Source organism: Drosophila navojoa, chromosome 3 (assembly GCF_054131105.1).
Source record: "Drosophila navojoa isolate 15081-1374.11 chromosome 3, UAZ_NAV_1.0, whole genome shotgun sequence".
Taxonomy (NCBI): Eukaryota; Metazoa; Arthropoda; class Insecta; order Diptera; family Drosophilidae; genus Drosophila; species Drosophila navojoa.
This window is the reverse complement of record NC_142891.1, coordinates 7,271,500-7,293,766: the sequence shown is the minus strand read 5'-3', so window position 1 is coordinate 7,293,766 and position 22,267 is coordinate 7,271,500. Positions and strand designations below refer to the sequence as shown.

General features: G+C 34.9%; 1 protein-coding gene across 1 annotated transcript in view; it reads left to right on the top strand.

The window, feature by feature from the left end:
- Positions 1–1,916: 1,916 nt before the first annotated feature.
- The window catches only part of TrissinR (Trissin receptor), a 40,506-nt gene continuing 20,155 nt past the window's right edge, over positions 1,917–22,267 (top strand). Inside the window, exon 1 of the mRNA XM_089257845.1 lies at positions 1,917–2,196. The gene's annotated coding sequence lies outside the window, so the exon portion shown is untranslated. The remainder of the gene's footprint in view (positions 2,197–22,267) is intronic.

Here is a 22,267-nt window from a genome sequence, read left to right as displayed (position 1 = left end):
TGTGTCTAAGAGTTGGTAAATATAGCCACGTGATGATACTGGAAATCGGTTGTGCAATTGTAAATTTACTTTGCTTCGAATCCAAAAATAGCTGCAGACACATAGCAATGCAATTAAACAACAACATAATTTAAATTAAATACAAATAAAACTGATTTTGAAAATTTAAGAATATAGGAAATTATTTCTATAAAATAATTTATTTATATAGATTTAAAGATTGCATTTCAATATCCATTCATATATATTATCAACTACTTCGGTCTTTCTCGTGCAGAGCGCCTGCGTCGGCAGTGATGCTAGCAGCATAGCCGGCAAAATTCTCGACAGCAAAAAGCAAAACAATAACAACTTTGCTCACTAGTTCAAGTTCAATGCAAAAACAATCTGTAAAGAAAAACCTACCACAACAGTGCCCCATCATCAAGCAGCACTGTAACGTTCTCAGAGCAGCGCTGTAACGTTCTCAGAGCAGCGCTGTAACGTTCTCGAGCAGCGCTGTTCTTATGTGCTGCGCTGCTCCAGCACTGTAACGTTGGAACAGTGCTGATAGCTTATAAGTGCAGCGTCCTGTTAACATCAAGCAGCAGTAGCAGCGCTGTTAAATTCTCAGAGCAGCGCTGCTTCCTTCGTTGGCAGCAGCAGCAGCGTTGTAACGCTCTCACTGTTGTTATACGAATAAGTAGATAAGGTGTCGAAGCGACGTGGGCTTCGTTTTGCATTCGTGTTTCAGTCGCCGCTATGCCGACGAGGACTTGTCTGCAGGCATTTGAGTCTGTTGCGGCAACTCAAACGTTACGGACGCGAGCTGTGACACACACAGCATAGTCTATCAACAGCGCTGATCAATTTCCTGATAGAAATTTGTGAATTTTTCAAAAATCAAACTGCAGTGTGTGATAATATTTATTTTAATTCTAAAAAATATATATATATATTAAAAAAATATTAATATGGAATTAGTTGTGTTTATACATATATGTTATCTAATGTACAATAATAATTCAAATAAAATTAATCAAAATAAAATGTACGCGTATTGAAAAATATGACTTAATAAAATATAATAAGAATTTAATCAAAAATTATTTGTGTGTTAGTTTCTAAACAATAAGCAAATTTCTTAAATTGTTAAAAGCTTATATTAAAAATTTATAAATTGTGAATATATTTAATATACATACATATAAATTATACATAGAAAAGTAATTATTGCATATGTTATTTTATTTAACTCGAAAACAAAAATAACTAAAAATATATAATAATAATTTAAATATCAATATAATAACTGTGTTAAAAATTGTTATGTGTTTTTCAAATTGTTATACAAAAAATATACATGTATTTTTGAATTTTTTTAATTTTACATCCAATAAAATTGATTATTTGTACTTTTCGTGATTATTGCACATTAATTTATGTATAATTGAGTCTAATAACAATTGGCGTTGTCTTTAACAAATAAATTGAATGTATTACAGTCGGCTAAAATTGGCATGAAAAAAAAAAACAAAAATTATACTAAATGCAGTGAAATATGTGAGAAATATATAAATATATATATTTACACATATATTTCCGCATCAATAAAAACAGTGCTCGAGGCGTGGTTGTTAAACAAAAATTGTAGCTAATATTTTGTATTTGTCTATTTTTAGCACTGAATCGTGCGAAATAACAACTTGTGCTACATGGCGTATGAGCAATTTAAAAACATTTGAATTACTGTGAAATAAGAAAATAAAATAGCAGAAAATCAAAATTTATACGAAAATTATCGAACATAATAAATTGTTAAATCTACATTTATGTGAAATAGAGCATTTCAATTGCAGACATAATCTAAAAGAATTTTCTCTCTTTCTCTGGCTCTCGCTCTCCCTCTCTTGATTGCCAGTTAAATTTGAAAGTTAGTCCATGCATAAAACTTGCCATGCATCAAACTGCGCTTTGCATGTTAAATCATGTGAAAAACTAGTTACTCCAACAGCAGAAGCCAAAAACAAAACAAAACAAAAGAGAGATGCAAAAAATTCGCTCAACTAAAATCAAGAAGCTGCCAAGCGGAGACAAAAGCTAAAGGAAGAAAAACACTAAACTAAACGAAAAACTGAAGACAAAGGACAAAAAACAACAACAGCAACAACAACATTCAAAACGAGTGCGAAAACTCACTCCAAAAGCAACTTGAGCGTGCAACTGCAACTGTCAGCTGCAGCTAAGAAAAAAAAAGTAAGAGAATTCCGAAGAAAAATTTCCTTTCGTGGGTAAGTCAAAATCTCTAGCACACACACACACGCACACACACATATTTTTCAATTAAGATTTTTGCACAATTTATGAGACTTGAATTCGTGTTGTTGTAGAGCTGTCAAATGATTTTCAATTGTTCCGAATTTATCTGACACACAAGATGGGCTGAGCCTGTGATCTTGACGGTGGGGGGGTAGGTGGAGCTTACCTGTTTTTCCTTTTTTCGTGGTTGTTTGCTGTGCGTGTCTGGCTTAGCAATACATTTATGCTGTGGCAGCCGGGTTTTTGGTTCATTAAAGCCCATTCGATATTAACTCAAGCACATTTGCTCTGTGCGTGTTGAGATGCGCTATATTTGCATGCAATCAATGGGGACATCGACTATGCTAGGGGCAGGCGATTTTCAGTTGAGCTATATATATCGAAATAATGTCTATATTTTCTTCAGTTTCGTTTGGGCAAACAACAAAAGTTCTTAATATATATTTGATGGGGTATCAATGGGAATGTTGTTGGCTTTCATTAACTTCAGTTTCATTCGGACAGTCAATAAAAGTTCGTAATATACGTTTAATTGAGTTTATATATTTGGAATACCTTGTTTCATTATTCCATTGATTGCATTTGTATATACTATAGAATATTATATTTCATTATTCCAGCACCTTCAATGACTTTCATTTCTGAGTCTTCTGGGTATCAGTTGCTTGGCTATGTTCATGCCGTGTCAGCCTCTGGCCATTTACTTCAGCAATTATCACTTTGTTAATCAAGAGCTTGTCAAATGCCTCAGGGCGCGTTGCTTCTTACATAATAAAGTAGTTCGAATTTGAATTTGACTAGCCATTGAAACTCGTTACGCACGATTCCTTATTAACTGAACAATATATTATATAAGTAGAGGTGTTTCATTGCGATCTATTAACCATAAGCCATAAGCATTTGTTCAGCTTGCTTAGCTCTAGTTGGGAATATGTGAGGTAATTATTAGGCAAAAATTGGTATTCAGTTTGCTAAAATAAATACTGAAGTTTTTTCTCTTATTTTCTATATTGAATACGATAGCAGTAGATTGATAAATTTATAGTAGGATAATATGAAATATTTAACAAACCAAAGAGAAATGCCTTTTAAATCAATTTAAAATCAAAAGAGTTTCCTTTATTTTCAATTTTCGTTGACTTCGAAAGGAATTCGCTTCAGCCAAAGCAACCTTAGATACTAAAACATATGCATATGTATAATATACATGTCTGTCTGTGTGAGAGCCTTTATCAAAAGCTTATTCCAAACCCCATTATCGCATAGCAAACAAAGCAGACAAGACTTACACATTCGTAGGAAAATTGACAAAATTCCAAGAAAATTCTGCAGAATTTGCCACGTGTGGTCTGCGTTTTAGCACTTACCTGGCTCCGGTTAATCAAGGTACAACGAACTCTGGAAAAAAAAGGAATGTGAATGAGATTGACTTGGAGTGATTTGAACTGCTAAACGAGTTGAAAAACCGCAAAGCGCACACATTTCCGGCAATTTCCCGGCCGGATAGCTGGCGTTCATTTCACACCTTGACTCGGGCTTGAGGTGGGCGTTGTGGGAGAAACGCAAATGTAGCGTAGATGACAAATATTGTCAACTGTTCTAGTTGCTGCCATTCACACGCTGTAATTTGATTTCCCCTAACGATTCTCTCGACTGTCGATTTTAATGAAGCTCGTTGACTGCTTCCTCTTTAGCAGCCCGCCTCCTCCCCTGTTAATGACCATCTAAACACCTCATTCGCAATTTACTTCCAGTAATTGACTCATTCATTATTGATTGCGGTTCACAATTTTTGCGCATTTCCTCGGGCTGTGAAATCAAATCAAATTGCCATCGCTCCCACCCATCAATCCCAGATATTTGCTTGCAATTGCCCAAAACCAAAAAAAAAAAAAAAATTTGTAATTAATTTCAAGCTCACTTATTTATCAAGCAATTAAAACTGTGAATTTACTCGAGCACCGAAGCTGGCGAGAATTGCAGAGATATTTTATCATGATTTAGGTGTGGCTGAGTGCATTAGCAGAATTAAAATTACAATTAAAATTTATAATATTATGGCTCGGCTTTGTTAATTACGCAAGCAAAGAAATTTAATGTAATTTGAGAAGAAAAAACTAATTAGAACTAGAGTACTTGTTAATGACCTTCCATGTGCTTAAGCTCAGAGTGAAGCTTGGTATCATTCTAAGATATTGTTATATTAAGGAAAGCCTTTTCTGCAGGACTCTTAAGCATTAATCTTGGTAATATTATGCATCAGTTAATAATATTAAAACCAGTTAATATATGGAATTTAATTTTTTTTCATACCAAAAAAACAAAAGTGGTATAATATTCTTGTCAGATACAGGATTCGCCCAAAATGTTTCTTAAAATCATTATTATGTTCTCTTTTATAATTATCAATGGGTATTAATATTAGTTACTAGAAGAATCTAAAAATATAGCAATTTCAAATGCTGAGATAACATGAAAGATTAAAGAAAAACAATGGCAAATATTCTTATAAGAGTCTTGTCTCATGCCTGCTATAATAATAATAATAATATAATAAATAATTCTCACAAAATTGTCCATGCTACTAAGAAAGTATAACTATTACGTAATTTTCATATATAAAAATATATTTGATAACCCCTAATAAATGCTTATAAAATACGTTCTCTACTGCTCAGAAAAGCAAACGTCCCATATTTACCATAATTTCAAGCATAGAAAATGTTATTTTGTATGAAAAATCCATCCCACTCCCGCCTGAAGCTAAACATATTTAAATACTAATTTGATGTGAATTTTTCAGTCCATCTAACAGCAATTGCTGCTACAATATCCGAGCTAGCTGCATTTATAATTCAGTATTATAGTGCCACTGGAGCTCGGACCATGTTAGTTATGTTTCATATAGCATGCTTTTTGGGCTATAGCCGAGCGTTATTAAGCCACAAGCTGATTCTAGAGGGCGATGGGGCGAAAGAAGCCGACAGAATATGGCAGAAGCAAAAGCCAAAGCAAATGCCTTTTATAGCCACAGAAGTGCGACCCGAGCGAGCGGAAGCGGAAATGCGTTGTTATGGCTGCAATGGCATATTGACTTGTGTGGCTGCCCACAAAACTATGTACAGAAAGTGTGTGTGTGTGAGAGAGAGAGACAGAGAGAGAGAGAGAGAGAGCTTCAGCAGCATCTACAGCAGCTGCTGCTCTGCTTCTTGACTGGCTTTCAGGCTTCATTTTTATTGTCAGCTCAAGTAACAAAAATATTTTTCAGTGAATTTATCTTATGGCTCCTCGGCCCACGCCGCATTAGAGCCCAAAGAACCGCATATAGTGTCCAATTGCCCTGAGGGCTTAAGACTTGCTCCACTTGGCTTTAGCCCTTGCCTCTGTCTGCGCGCCTGCTATATTAAAAATTCCACAAGTGCAGCTAAGTTTGGGGCCAAAAATGACGCAGCAGGTACGAATTTCACGAATTCCACTTGGCATTACAGTTTTCTTTTTATTTGGCATCAAGTGAATTGCATTTGGCTTCGATTGCAAAGCTAATCCCCGTCATGATTAATAAATAACTGTGCTACATAACTTAAAGGTTTGTTAAATATTTTTAATATTTGAATTAAGCAAGATACTGATATATATTTTGATACATTTTAATGATTAAAAAAAAAAAATTATTTTAATATATTCTGTGGGTAAATTCTTATACATTTTTAATTATTTTGAAATAATTTTTCTTTTATAATTAATAAATTTTTTTTATATTCGGGGCAAAGTTTATAAATCTAAAGTAACGTGACATTAACAATAAAATTAGATAAAACAGAAATTAGGTAATATTGAATAATTTTGTGTTGTGGTTTTTTTTTTTATTTTTGTTAATATTTAAAAAATCCAATATATAATTTCTATTATATATAAACGTTAATGATAAATTATTTTAGAGAGAAAAAAAACATTTCTATTTAAAACTAAAAAGTTTATATAAAAAAAAAATATGAAAACAAATATATAAATAAAAATAAAAATATTGCAAATATATGCAAAGAAAACAAAATAAATTTTTATTTTTTTATTTTACATAAATTTTTTTATATACTTGTATCTAAAAACATTCTTGTTGTTGTTGTTGTCAATTTATATTGATAAGAAATACACTTATATAAATTCATAAATATCGAAGTACATTTGCTAAAATAAAATTGTGCCAAAGTATACTAAGAGGAAGTATGCCTTGATGTCTGTTATCTGAAATGCAAATTAGAATCAGGAAGTACTCAGAATGTTTTCGACCAGCTCAGTTGATATGTATCGATGAATATATTATGGCAAAGGTGTTTGGTATACAAAACTTCAGACATGCCTTAAAGTCGTTGGGTACATTCAACCCTCTTTCCCCTTAACCCCTTACTTAACCTGTTTAGCTACTATTAGCTGCTCTCTCTCTCTCTCTCTCCTTTCTTCTACAATTTGCTTTTTTTTTAGCTTCCAAATGTGGTAAGCTAGAATAACATTTTTCGCAGCAATTTAGCTCTGAGGCTGTTGCATATTTCAGTCGTAAATTATACGCATGGGAGAAGTTGATGTGCCTATGCATAAAGCCCTCGAGTATCGTTGTGATTTGCATGTATTTTGCATGCTAATGCGTGTGGGTGGCATAGGATCTAGTTAGCTCTATGTCACCTGACATTTGCACCTGCACCTGCGCCTGCAGGGGTGTGTCGCTGCCTTAATCCATTCTAATTTCTTTGACTTAAATGCCACATTAAATCATTTTAGTCCAGCTGACTTTTGGCTTGGCTCCATTCAGCCAACTATTTAGGGTTCAAAGGGCATCGATTTATCATATCTTGTTGCCCTCCACATTTCCATCTGTTTGCATAATGACCCAAATAAACACTTGCCATGCCTTGCGCCTCGGCTCAGTCCTCGTTCAGACACCGTCCGGCTGGCTGAGTTTTTGCTATGCTTTCATGCCATTCGCATATTAATGAGCGTATCTGTGTGTGTGTGTGTGTGTGTGTGTGTGTGAGTATATGTGAAACTGTCTATGTAGGGTGTCAACAAAAAACAGAAACTATGCAAGCATGTGCATACGTTGTATGAAGTTTGTCAAGAATTTTGATTGAAAATGGATTTATGAAGGGATTTTAATTAATTCAATTACAATTTTAGTTTTTTTTTAAATCAATATTTATAGTAGTAATTTACAATAAAAAATAAATAAAAATATATATTTCTGTGAATTTGTTGTTTCTCTATTTTTTTTTTTTTAAATACCATATTTAATATTCTCTTTTATCATAATATTTACCCGTTGATTACTCTGCTCTAGAAATTAGTTTCTCCCAACGTTTTTTTTTTTTAATTTATTGACTTATTTCCTCGTCATACAATAAATGGATTACAAATGTGCTCAAACTGTGTGTTTCACCTCATCATTTATTCACTTGCCCCATTGCGTGTTGCAATTTAATAACTTGGTTTGGTTGCACGCGGCGTATACGTAATGCAATTGGCCCGGTAACTACCTACCGGCAACGGGCAATGGGCAACTGCCGGCCCGTGTCAAATGACACTGCACAAATTTATAAATTCTATATTTATTATTTAAGTCAGAGTCAACGCGTTAGCCTTGGCTCAAGGTCGGCTTTAGTTCTTGTTCCTTGACCCTCGAGCGGATATGGACTTTGAATTTCCTAAAATTCCAGTCGACTTCACTTACAGCCGTTATATAATGTTCCCTTCTGCAGCTGCATCTGCATTCATTAGGCTTCCTCTTTTTTTGGCCCAATTTTAAACTCATTTGCATGACTAGCAGTTGGAGTCTGCCCCTAGCCCTAATTAGGTTCGCGGTGCAACGGGCGACACGCCACAAGCGGAGGCAACTGCAAATTGTACTCGCTGACATTATCGCCGCTTGTTAAAGAGCTCAGGCGATAAAGGAACTCCCTGTGCTGGCTGGGTTGGTTTCCAAGCTCATTTGACCAAAAGAAGTCAGCGGGAATAATAGAGTTAGACAACAACTAGTTGGGGGGCGGCGACAGGGCGTGTGCAGTGGGGTGGTGGGGCGGATATGGCAAATCAGCTGGTTTATCAACCACAACAAACGTCAAAACAATTTCCGGTTTGGCCAAGTCGCACAGCATTATGACGCAATTTGCGACTCGTGGCGAAAGTAACGAGCTTTCTTAGCCATTTCCTTGGCGGTTGCCGAAAGAACATTAAGTATACGACATAACTAGACAGCTGCAAAGCGACTTGAAAATGTTTTGCACAAGTTGTTTGCTTCTGTGGATTTTCAAATTCAATTTTCGGATGGCAGTTCGTTGGGAATTGAAATGTGCATGAAAATTGTTATTTTCTAGAATGATTTTAAATAGATAAATTAATATTTCAATTATGTCTTGAGTTTTGCATTTAATATATATATTTTAAATTTATTTTAATGAATAGAATTTAGTTACATTTTAGATATACTATGAGATTTAGCTTTTTCAAATATAAGATTTCAAATACTTGACGCCTTTAAGACCAATTTTTAACAAAAAATTCTCTAAAGCTACGTTGAGTAAAGACTCTGCTTGAAATGTAATTTGTAACGTTTATCTTACGAAACATTTTTGCCTTAGTATATAAACTCTTTAAATAGTTCACTATTCAGATTTAACTACTTGAATTCATGTACTCTACACATTTCGTTTCTAAACTGAAATTGCTTCAGCCGCCCCCAACAATCAATTCCAATTCATTTTGCCTAACCGAAGAGATAAAAACCAGAAGCAGAACCAAAACTAGAAACCAGAACCGAAACCAAAACCAAAACAATTCAATAGATTCAGTCCAATAATTGACTGGGCAGTCAAACTGACAGCAAATCAAGTGCTTCCTCCAATCGGATTGCAGCACCAAAAGAAAAAAAAATGTTTTTAGAGAAGATACAAATACATTTACGTTGTGAAACTCTATGAATTCCAATGGGCAGTTGTCAATGGCTTACCTGAATGGAAATTGGATTTTTGCACAAGCACAAAAATTGACAAAAGTGCAAATGGCAAAATGAAAATAAATTTACAACTTTGTGGAATGTGGAAAATTCAATGGAACAATTGGGAAATCTGTACATATAGCTTACTATACAAGTGTACAATTTGTATGCGCATATATGATAGGGCTCGTTTTCAGTTAAGGTCAGCACATTAAGTTGTTAGTGGATTAAATTTGTTGACCTAATATGGACAAGAGCTTATGCATTTTGTATGGCTATCGAGTGAAGAGTGAGAGAGAGAGAGAGAGAGAGAGAGAGAGAGAGAGAGAGAGAGAGAGAGAGAGAGAGTGATGTAAAGAGATACATTGGGAGTGAGAGATATAGAGTCTGTGAGATAAAAAGACACAGAGACAGACTTAAAGATGAAGGTAGATAGATTGTTATAGATAGGTTGGAATAGAGCTAGCGAAAGTGAGAGAAAATAGCTAGAGAGAGAAGGATTATAATGCATAATGATATAAAAATGTTTTTATTTCTATCTATAAAGATAAACATACCTATATATAAAGATAAAGATGGTAAAATATATATTTAGGTTGTCTTTTCTTATTCTTTCTCTCTAGTTTTCTCTATCTTTCTTTCTATGCTGTTCACTTTGTTGCCTTTAAAATTATTTCCAAACGAGTGTGCACAGATTATTGACCATATAAAATATACTGGTGTGTGTGCGTGTAAGTTTAAGAATGAATTGTGTAAGTGTGCGTAGCTTGCGGTTAGTGTGAGTAACACTTAATGCCAAAGTCAGCGCTCGCATTGGCCAAAAAGATAGCTGCAAAAACTGTTGGCAACCGGAAACGGAAGACACCCACAGACATTTGCACACGCGTCGAGCTAAGCAAAGCTTGGCAATGAAATTGCCGTAATTGTGGGCAGCGTTGGCAGTGCTCATGGCCAACTAAATGGCTCAGAATTGTTTTTGCTCTTCTTCGTTCTTCTTTCGCTAAGTTGTTGGCACAGTTTTTAGCCAAATAATAAAGCAGCTCAAAAAATTGATAAACAAAGTGAAAATAAATTAGATGGTGATGATGTAAAAATGGAAAAAAAATTAGACGAGAAAGCGAAATGACAAAAGCAAGTAAACAAACTGGAGGTGTAAAAGCAATAACTGAATTTATTAAAATTTTAATTACTTTTTTATAATCCTATGAGGCTAGATTTATGCCATTTGCTATATAGTATAACTCTGCATCTCGATTCGAATAGCAGTACATTCAATATAATATTTCTAGTATATTGGTTATAGCGACGGCAACAGAATTATTAATTATTAATTAAGTCCGAATATTTTTTTTTCTTGCAAATATTTAATTTTATAAATGACAATTTAGCTAAAACTAAGTACAAATTTCTAACTCCTTTAAATTTTGCATTTGATCTATTGAATTTAATGTGCTATCAAAGAAATGCTTCAGCATATCTAACATTGTGGCTTAACTCAGCTTGTCATTCTGATGAAAATTATGTATTCTTTATTTCATTTTCACAAAACCGTTTTCTCATTTTCTATATAAAATATTAGCAAATTTTGCAGCTCATTAATTCTACTTCCTTGTTGGACTTTAACTTTTACAGCTTTTCTGATGACTCATTTAATTGGAAGTTTATGGCTGAGTCATTAGCCGACAGCCTAATAATAAATCCCAAATAACCAATTAAATGATATACTGTTGTTAATCTAAACGGACTTATAGACAGCTTGTCCAGTTCAGCTACTTGAGTTTATGGAACATGAAAATTAATCGATCGTTCATTCTAATGTACCGTACAAATACATACGCATAGATGTATACCTGTTAATATATTGAAGGGCGATAATAAGGCGTTATTATTTTGCAGCCAACTTTAGTAAACTTTCGTATGCCCTACACCATTTAATTGGCGTAATAGAAATATTAATGCTTTAACTAACATACTCCCACAGCAATTAGATCAAAGGGTCGACAGCTTATTTGAATATTTATATAGGGCTTGTGAAAACTTTGAAGCATTCTCTATGCCATGATGATTAACTGAACTATGTTAATCTAAATTATGCTGCAAAACTCTCAAGTGTGAGAGCCCAAACAAAACGCAATTCATAAAACTTTCAAATTGCTTTTGCCAACAGACGTTTCACCTAACTGCACAGGTTTGTCAGCTGCCAAAATGTTGGTGTTTCTCTCTCTCTCTCTCTCGCTCTTCCTCTCTCTCTCTTTCTGTACCTCTCTGTCTCTCTCTCTCTGCCTCTGCACCTGCCAAATAAGATAAATGTTGGGCTATAAATTCCGTGGCTCTTATACAAGCTCATAAATTTAGCTTAGCTCCAATGAGAAAAACACGAAAGTGAAATAAATGAAATGAGCTATAACTGTATAATACTCGCTCATGTTGCGAAAATAGGAAATGTTCATAAGGTATTACATTTAAAAATGAACTACGATTGATTTATCGAGCAATTTCAAAATAATCCAAAGTAGAACTAGACAGACATTGTTCAAAACCAATATATCCTTTGCTCTACCTGAGCGAGTATACAAAAACAAAGTAGCCATAAAAAAAACAGCGGGTAAATCACATTTTGCGCTGTGGCTAAAAGACTTGAGTGCATAAATTTAATTTAATACCAAGGTGCAAAAAAAAAAAAACAACAACAAAAATATATATTTATATAAGAAAAAGTGCGCAAACGCATATTATATATACATATATAAGTATTCATGTACATGCATATAAACAAAATCAATTTGCGCTTGTTGAAGTATTACCTAGAGTTTCGCAGAAATTCCCAAAAGATGGCGTTAAGCTCTTTGCTACACACATATGAGCAGGGGTGTGTGTATGTATGTATGCGTGAGCGTGCATGTGCGCTAGAGGTGACGGCCAAAGGATATGCCCCAAGGACAAATGATTATGTCGGCGAGATAGCTGTGTGAGCACGAAATGGCAAATGGCAAAGAGGAATAGATGCGGCAGTGAGTGGGTGGAGGGGGCAGCGGCGGCTGGCTAAACATGGCAAACAGATCTGCTTTTGACAGGTGCAAAATGCCTCAAATGTTTGACATAATGTTACCCCGCATGTGAGTGGACCAAGGCAAAGTAACATAAGTAGACTCTATTCCATCGAAATATTCTGCATGAAATTTAAAAAATGTTGGAAAAAAAGTATTACTATATTTTTCTTTTTTTTTTTTTAATTTTTTCTGATATAAGCTGACGACGTCTACAAATAAATATTAATTTTGATATAATTTCAATATAAATTACTTAGAGCTTTCGGAATTAATAGATAGATAAATATATAATCAAACTCAACAAAGCTATCAAAGCATAATTTGTATGTATAAAATAATAGAAAAAAATACCTCTAACAACACATCTCTATACAGGGTATTTCTACTCGCTTTATACCCGCCTGCGGCTTATCAGCTAAAAAGTGTTAAGCGTGAACTAATTGAATGGGGAGGACAGATGATTGCGCTTACTCTAACGACAGCTGAAATGAAGCGTGAAAACTTGACATGGATATAATGTTAAATGCACACATCTATCAGAGAGGCAGTGACAGACAGAGAGAGAGAGAGAGAGATATATATGTATATATAGAGGGAGATAGTCAATATGAAAGCGAGGACATTTGGGCAAGAGAAAAACTTCTACATAATATCCCTGTCAATCACATTTGTCGCTTATCAGTGTCCACAGCAGAAATATCTACTCAAACACACATATATAGTATATGCATACACATATACATACATATATGCATATGTATAACAATCTCATCTTGAGTCTTTGCATGGGGGCGTATGCGTGACGTTATTGTCTTTGTGCAAATTGTTGGAGCATTAATGTGTGACAATTTGCAATTTGATTAGCGCCAAAAGGCAACAACAACAAACACAATGACAACAACTAAGCCAGTCCCGTATCTCCTCAGGACCTTTTGTGTGCATGGCAACGCCTTCGTTATGGATTTTATGTCTTTCGTCTCGTCAAAGTTTGTTTTTAGTTTGCTCAGCTGCAGACGCCCGGCAGCATAATGAATTGTCCGGCAATTGATTATTATTTTTATGCGGCCTTGTTCTTATTTTATTATTGTTATTATTTTTTTTTTTTTTAGTATTTGATTAATGTTTGCGGCATAAGTTCTATTTGTAGCCACATCTCCATTTGATTATCATTGTTGTGATAATTATATTGTAATATCCACTGGAGCGTTGCATGAAAATCTTAACTCGGCTTGGCTTGGCTTGGCTTGGCTTGATTAATGCGCTTTAAGGCAAAAAAATCCCCAAGGTCCCAGCGGCTGAGGCCTGTGCGTCTAATTAATGAGCTTCATAATTCAAACAATAGCCAACAACAACAACAACAACATCTAGAGCGAACAACCAGCCTATTAATATGCCAGACAATGGCCAACAGTTGGCCAACGTCCAGAAGAGCAACACGAACAGAATACTTGAACTTGGCCAAGAAATTATCGAATCTTGTTGTATAACTTATTTTTATGTGTAACCTTTAAATCGTTGTGAGACTTTGGCATATCCAAAGGAGACGAAATACAAAAAGAAGCTTTATAATTTAATTCCGTTTGATGGTCGATCAAAGGTAGACATTAGAATTCTAGTTGTCTAGCGAGACTAATTAATATTTTAAGCTGATTTTGATGTGTCTCAAGGCTGAAGTACTTGTAGTTCAGTCTCCGTGGAATAATTAGGTAAATATGAAAGTTGAGAAATGAGCTTTAATAATAAATATGTAATAAAGACAGAAAGAGTGAGATGACAACAGAGGGGAGAGCTGGAGAGGGCAAATAATGAGAAGTAATTGGATGGTACTTGAGGGATAATATGGAATGGGAGAGCTTCATGGGTGTAGATAGATGATGAGTGACGCAGAGAGTGAGACAAAGATAGCGAGAGAGCGAGTGCGGCGAGTAGGGAAAATAGGGATTGTCTCAAAGGACAATCAAAGAGTTGAATGTGGAATGGGAGAGACAGAAGTAAAATAAAAATTCACTGAGAAAAACAGAGAAAATATTAAAATATATGAAATGAATATAAATATATATATATATATATTGCATAGAAAAAAAATATGTTTAAGGTAGTCAATGGTGAAGATAGAGCGAGAGAGAGAGAGAGAGGCTGCGCCATAATGAAGAGATGCGGTCAGACATAGTTTTATAGGGTCAGCCATAGTTTTTGAGAGATGTGATAGAGACTGGCAAACAGAATGAGGTATGGAGGACGTGTGATAAAGAAGACGAGAGAGAGAGAGAGAGAGAGAGAGAGAGAGAGAGATATATAAGAGACAATTCGCAATGACAGAGCTGAACTAGAGTGAACCTGGCTAAGTCAACACTGTAACTTAAGTCAACACGTTATGTTATTCCTTGAATATTTACATAAAAGAAATTAGGTATTATTGTATTTAAGCAGCCCCAAGACTGGGCATTGTGAAAGTAAGCCATTTATAGATTGTTGATAAACTGCACAATAAAACAATAAATCGGTTTATGTAAATTGAGCACTGATATGTTAGTTAGATGAGTCTGTAAATTAAAACTGAAATTAAATAATTGTCAATAATAAGTGTGTTGCACTACAGCACACACAACACACACACACACACTCAATCAGTCCATGAGTAGAAATTGACAGCAATAGCGCTGGTCAAAAACCACAGCAATTAAATCGCTATCCAAGTGAAAATTTTCAGAGACCACAAAACTGAGACAGCAAAAGCAACAAAAGCAACAATAGCAACAACAACAGCAATAAAGCTAGACATCTGCCACTTGGCGTTATTTGCGTAAACAAAAGGACAATTCAAATGTCAGCAATTGTCAGATAGTCCTAAGGCAAGGGCAGGGCCAAGCCACAATCTCATCCTGTTGACGGTGTGTGTGTGTGTGGGTGGTTGGCTGTAGGTTGTGACATTGCCCTCGGCACTCGATAATTAAAATGTAGCCGCCCTTGGGTCGAGTGGCACACGCTGCTGAGTGTTCTTGGGTCGGTCGCCTCTGACCTAGGGAGTTGAACCTCAGCATAAATCTTTAAGCTTTGCCAGGCAGACATTTATCATTGCAATTGCATAGAAATAAATTCCAAATGCATATTTCTTTTCGTCCGAGACTCTATTTTCGTGCACATGTGCCAGCGGAAATGCACTGAGTGGGCCATGTGCAATAAACTAACACATAAATCTCGATAAAACAGAATACCAAAAAGTGTTGCCTACTTTGCAGCGCTCGCTCGTAATGGAATTGCATTTTTTTTATTCTCTTGCAAAACTTTGTTCAAAATTTAAGATATTTACTTTAAGTTGAATTTCATTAAATCCTTTTGAAATTTATTTATGGGTATTTTTTGCATTAAATCTAAATATATTGACAGCGCTAATTTTATGTAATCCCTTTGAATTTTATTTATGGGTATTTTTTGCATTAAGTTTAAATATATTTACTTAGAACGAACCGTTCGGCAATAATTAGTTTACATACAGATAAAGTATAAACATTATTTGGGTTATATTATATTATTATAAAAAATAATAAAAAGAGGAAGTAAATTTAATGAAAAGAAAATCTAAATTCAAAGTTTGATAAAATCAAAACTTAATAATAAAAAATTAAAATAAAATTGCAAAATGAACACGTACATAAAATCTAATATCAAATATAAGCCTACAAATGAATAAAAATATATAACAAATTTAAACAATTAAATAATTTAAGCAATAATTAAATTATATTTTATATAATATTTTTAAACTATATTACAATGAAATGTAAATAATGAATATTGTATTATTAATTGTAAAATATAAAATGTATTTCAAAGATTTTATAAAATACTATCAGGTATTCTTAAAGCTGAGAAAGCTGAGAGCTTTGTCCGCGAATGTCAAAGGTTTATATGAAAATATAATTCGAAACAAGCTAAGCTAAAGGACACCATTAGGCTTAGCAAGAGAAAAAAACAAAGAGCAGAAAAAGATCTACGGAATTTCATCGTTAACGGACCTTTTGGCCAATTGCCGTTTGCTATTTGAGCCGTATAAATTGCATTGATGGCCATAAATATGCAACACGAGCCACGCTCTTCATATTCGCCGCTAGCGTTTTGCAATGCGAATTGCACAAATTGGCCTGGCTTTGCCGACTTGGCAATTTGATGGCCAAGTTACTTTGGATAAATTGGCATCCCATGGCAATGGCAATGACGCCGGCGATGGCGATGGCGAATGGCGATGGCTATTGCGCATGCAACATGCAACGCATTGTATAGCCAGAAACCAAGTTGCCAACTTCAAAACTTCTGCTGCTGCATCCTGCATTTATTTGGTGTGGACACAAGGTCATAAGTTGATGTGCAGCCAGTGCCCCACAATTAAAAAAGGAAAAGAAAATAAAATAAATATATGTATAAATAAATGTTTCTTAATAAATATGTAATTTCTGCTCTACTCAATGTATATAATCAATATTCAAGACACTTCTTAGGTTTACCTTGTAAATATAAGATTTTAGCAAAAAAAAATAAATTAAATAAATAAATTAAAAATTATTCATTGAATATTAAGCTCGAATTTTTAAATGTTCGCATTTTTTCATACTTCTTTGACTTATTGAAAAATAAAAAATAAAAAAAAAAAAACAGAATTACAGAATTACAACGATTATAAAAATATATAGCGTGCTTATAGCTGGGAAGCTGTTATTAAAATGTTTCGCACAATTTTCTGTGTTAGCACAGCTGAAATATAACATATATAACAAAACCTATGTATGTTAAAAAAAAATATGCAGTTGATCAGATGACTGCAATTAAAATATGAAACAAAAAATCATCAATTAAATTGATGACAGCAAAAAACTTTGATTGAAATGCAATTACAGAATGAACAAAAACAAGAACTTTTTTAAAATTGGCAAAAATATGAACTCAGTAAACAAAATGAAACTTTGACTACAGAAGCAACTGTTTTTTTTATGTTATTGCTGTAACCAATTTCCGTACTTGGCATTTTTTTCAAATCGAATCGCATGAAGTGATTTAGAGTTAATTTCAGCTAGATGCACAGCCAGATCTTGGCTGAAACAAATAAATGGCAATCCTCTCTGGCTACCAGCAATTGCTTTACATTTCTGGCTACATAGCCAAAAAAAAGAATATATACAAAAACCAGAGAAAAGCCCGCTCTTTCGTGCCGACATAAATCAAAGTTATCGTGACGAGCCGCCACGAGTGCAACGCGCCCACATTGCAGTCTGAAGCTGCACTTTTAGTAGCCGCACTTTGCTCACACATTTCTGTGTTTGTGTCTGTGGTTCCTTTTTAGAATTTTCTATGCCCTGTACTGCTCGAAAGTATGAAAATAGGGTACGTTGGTTTAAAGTAAACTTATGTTAAGATACTCTAACAATGTAAGATACTCTAACAAAGATCTAGCTACCCAACAAATTTCTGGGAAACCTCATATCGAAGTTACTTACAATTGTATTTATCCCAACGTGAGACAGTAGATGACACTACTGCAGCATATATTGCCTCTACTTTACTATTACAGGGTATCTTTTAATCAAGCGCTCGCATCTAAAACACTCTTCAGTTAAATTTTTCTTTATTTTTGTTTGGGGAGTACAACATATTTCACATGATGCGCACAGAGAACACTCAATTACCACTTAATGTTCGTACTTCAGCACAATTTACGCAAACATGGCGAACGCAAGGGAGCCACATGTAGCGTATGTAGGTTAGGCAGGGCTGTCTAGTAACTGTGGAGCCAACAGGCAACTGGGTGCCACAACAGCCAGCAACTGCAACAACAACAACAACAACAACAACTGTGAACCATTTTGTAACAATTTGTAATGAGTTTTTGTTGTTGTTATCGCTCAGACAAAAATTGCACAAGTTGTTCGCCATTTGGTTTGTAGTTTTTTGCGTGATATTCGTGCATTAAGAGCCAGCGAAAATTACAGTGAGCATTCGCCAAGTGAAAATCCGCAAGGACCTAAAAGAATAGTGAATATGCTCTATAATTTAAAAACAAATTTCTTTATAATAGTATTTACCAACACTGGCTTGAAGATAAAATGAATAAAAAATTATTTATTCAATCTTAATTTCAAATTTTGAAATATATATATATTTTTTTAATTTTATATAATCCCAAAAGGATATTCAAAAATATCTCATAGCGTGTCTTCACTGTACTCATAGACAAACAAAAAATGTACATTTCGCTTAATTTAAAGTCAACATTTTTGACATTGTAACTAGCTGTACTTTCAGCTTTTTGCTCAATTGTCGTTACTTGTCTTTTGTTGGGCTGTAGTCAAAATTTACCCGGCCCCCACAACGCCATAGCCCTTACATCCAGTACATCATTTCTTAAGCTCTGCATTGTAGTCGCATGAAAGACTTGAGGGCATTGGGGGGTTGTGCTGGAAATTTCATTGCACTTGCAGTTGGCTTTTAATTAAATCAGTATGAGGAAAATCAATTTGCCTGGTTGAACGCTAGCAAATGTCAGCTTTCATTTGCCAAACAGCTTAGTTTGCCGGGCATTAAAACTTCAACTTAAAATCCTACACATCCCTGACGTTCCATTGCCATTCCCCCCGCTTGGCTCATTAAAGAGTCAAGCAAATTTCCCTCACGAAAGTCGTCGACGTCGTCGTCATTGCCTCGCAGACACACTATTTTGTTAAGCCAGGTGCTTAGACTGCAGCTCGAGCGGCTGTCACTGGCATCCTTGTTGCATCCCTCTGTGTATAACCGACTATGGTAGCATTAAGTCACCAGCGCTTACCACTTGGCAAATTCACTTAGATTGTTTAGTTTCGCACAATTTGCCATTTGCTGCTGTCAAACACAACTTGAAGTGCGATATTGCCGTCGGGCTTTACGACTTAGTCTATTTCATTTGGCAACTGCAGTTAATCTCCTATGATTACACATACAGATACAGATACAGATACAGATACAGATACAGATACAGATACAGATACAGATACAGATACAGATACAGATACAGATACAGATACAGATACAGATACAGATACAGATACAGATACAGATACAGATACAGATACAGATACAGATACAGATACAGATACAGATACAGATACAGATACAGATACAGATACAGATACAGATACAGATACAGATACAGATACAGATACAGATACAGATACAGATACAGATACAGATACAGATACAGATACAGATACAGATACAGATACAGATACAGATACAGATACAGATACAGATACAGATACAGATACAGATACAGATACAGATACAGATACAGATACAGATACAGATACAGATACAGATACAGATACAGATACAGATACAGATACAGATACAGATACAGATACAGATACAGATACAGATACAGATACAGATACAGATACAGATACAGATACAGATACAGATACAGATACAGATACAGATACAGATACAGATACAGATACAGATACAGATACAGATACAGATACAGATACAGATTTATTCATACTCATATAAATCACTTGTACATATTCTTCGTTTATGTTTAAAAATCAATAAACATTAAAATATATATTTTTTCAGCGCTTAAATAAAACATTTTATAGTTCTGAGTAGCTCAGTTAAAAAGAAAAAAATTGCAATAATTTATAGGGTAATTTTTCATGTCTACCCCACAAATATTATTCAATTCTCAGAAAGCTTTTTCCAAATTTATAAGGAATACGTGTACGTGTATTCCCAACGATATTTTAGCGCATATATATTATGTACGACTCTTGATACCCAGTCTGAGGCATGTGAAGTGTTTGTTGGCTGTTCTTTACTCTGCTGTGTGCTCTTGCATAACAAGTTGCATGTGGCAAGCAGCTAGTGGCAGCAAATAGCACCAGGCTGTTGAATGTGTTCTCACTGCGTTTGTGTGTGCGCTTGTTACACACACCTGGCGTGAAAATGTGCGCTCAAGTAGCATGTAATATCACTTAGAGGCAAACTAATCCCGACGCCTGCCATAGTCAGCTGCAGTCATGACTCTTGGCTAAGCCTAACCAACTGCCGCAGCAAATAGCTGACTCGAGCCGCCTACCTTTCACCCGATGTCGATGTGCAGCTGCATTTGACATTAGTTGACAATTTTGTAGTTCGCTGGGGACTGTTTGTTAGTGGGCGAACGTGTCGCATGAGCTTACACCAAACATTGATGAGCAAACTGCAGCGTTTCGGTATCGAAATGCTTATTATATGCCAATGGCAGTTGTGTATGCCAGCAGCGGCATCAGCATACCAGCAGGCTGTAATCCTCATCTTTGGTTATGGATAAACAAAGAGCATGAAATGCGATACATGCACAGCTCTCAGCTCTATTCAGTCCAATATGGCAACTAATCGGATTATATTTCAATAGGATCTGTCTAGTCAACAAAGGCCTATTCCGCAAGAGCCGGACTTTGTCAACAGCTGCGAGGGAAAAACACCAACTGGCATTTAAATATCTACTAATGCGTCTTATCACTATGCATTCATCATTGCTTTGAAATTATGCATTAGCATAATTAAATTAATGGGGTATCAAATTAAATCAGAATCGGAATAAGAATCAGAATGACAATGACAATGACAATGACAATGACAATGACAATGACAATGACAATGACAATGACAATGACAATGACAATGACAATGACAATGACAATGACAATGACAATGACAATGACAATGACAATGACAATGACAATGACAATGACAATGACAATGACAATGACAATGACAATGACAATGACAATGACAATGACAATGACAATGACAATGACAATGACAATGACATTGACAATGACAATGACAATGACAATAACAATGACAATGACAATGACAATGACAATGACAACGACAATAAAACCTGAAAATAATAATAATAAATAATGAGCACGTAAATTTTTAATACAGTTTACCTTATTTTGCGCTTTTCATTTACAGTTAGCTGCCGTCGGTCCCTTTGTCAGCGTCATCAATTATAATTTCAGCCAATTAACTGTTGCCTCTAATTGCAGTTCCTGCTGTTTGACCCATATACTGCTATTGCCATTCCTATTCAGCCGCAGATAAAGTGCAGCAAAGTTTTATTTTATTTTTTTTGCAATTCGCCGACAAAGTGCGAAACAGTATAATCCAGGGGAAGGTGGAGATGTACTGTTGTGTAGGTAGAAAGTGGGGCGTAAAGCTGAAAAGTTTATTTGCAACGCTTCATTCTGTATTTGATTGCCACTTCGGGCCATTGTTTTGTTTGCGTTTTCCCAATGGGTTTACCCAACATAGTTTTTCTGAACTGCTTTTCCCTTGGCTTAAATTGAGTTAAAGCGGAAGAAAAAACTTTTCTGAATAACATTCATGACTTTTTATTGAAGAGAGTTGAACTGTGGTTCAAATACCTTTTACTACTGTAGTTTAAACAAAAAGTTTAATTGAGGACTAAATGTTGTATAACACGAATGTGGAAAATATCTTATCAGAGAGAGACAGAAAGAGAGATATTTACATGTGTATATAAAATTTAGACAAATAAATTGATAGCTTGTTTAAAGTTTATCTGCGACCTTTGACATATCACTGGCTCATAGGATGTTCTTTTGAGTTTTCTTGTCTGCACGTAGATCGCAATGCAGTCATTTTTTTTCCTTTTCTTGTATTCCACATTCAACGCAATTAAACTTAATGAAGGAAATCGTGACTCTGTCAGCAATATATATTTTCCGTCTGCTCTGTCTCTCATGTCCCTTCCACCCTCCCTCTGTCTTTATCTATCCGTTGTTCACTCTCTTATGATAACTCTATCTCTTGCTCTGCCAGCTTAAATGTTCTTTTCACTTAAGCTGACTTTAATAATGGGCATAATTGAAACATTTGTTCATCTGATACAAGCTTGCGA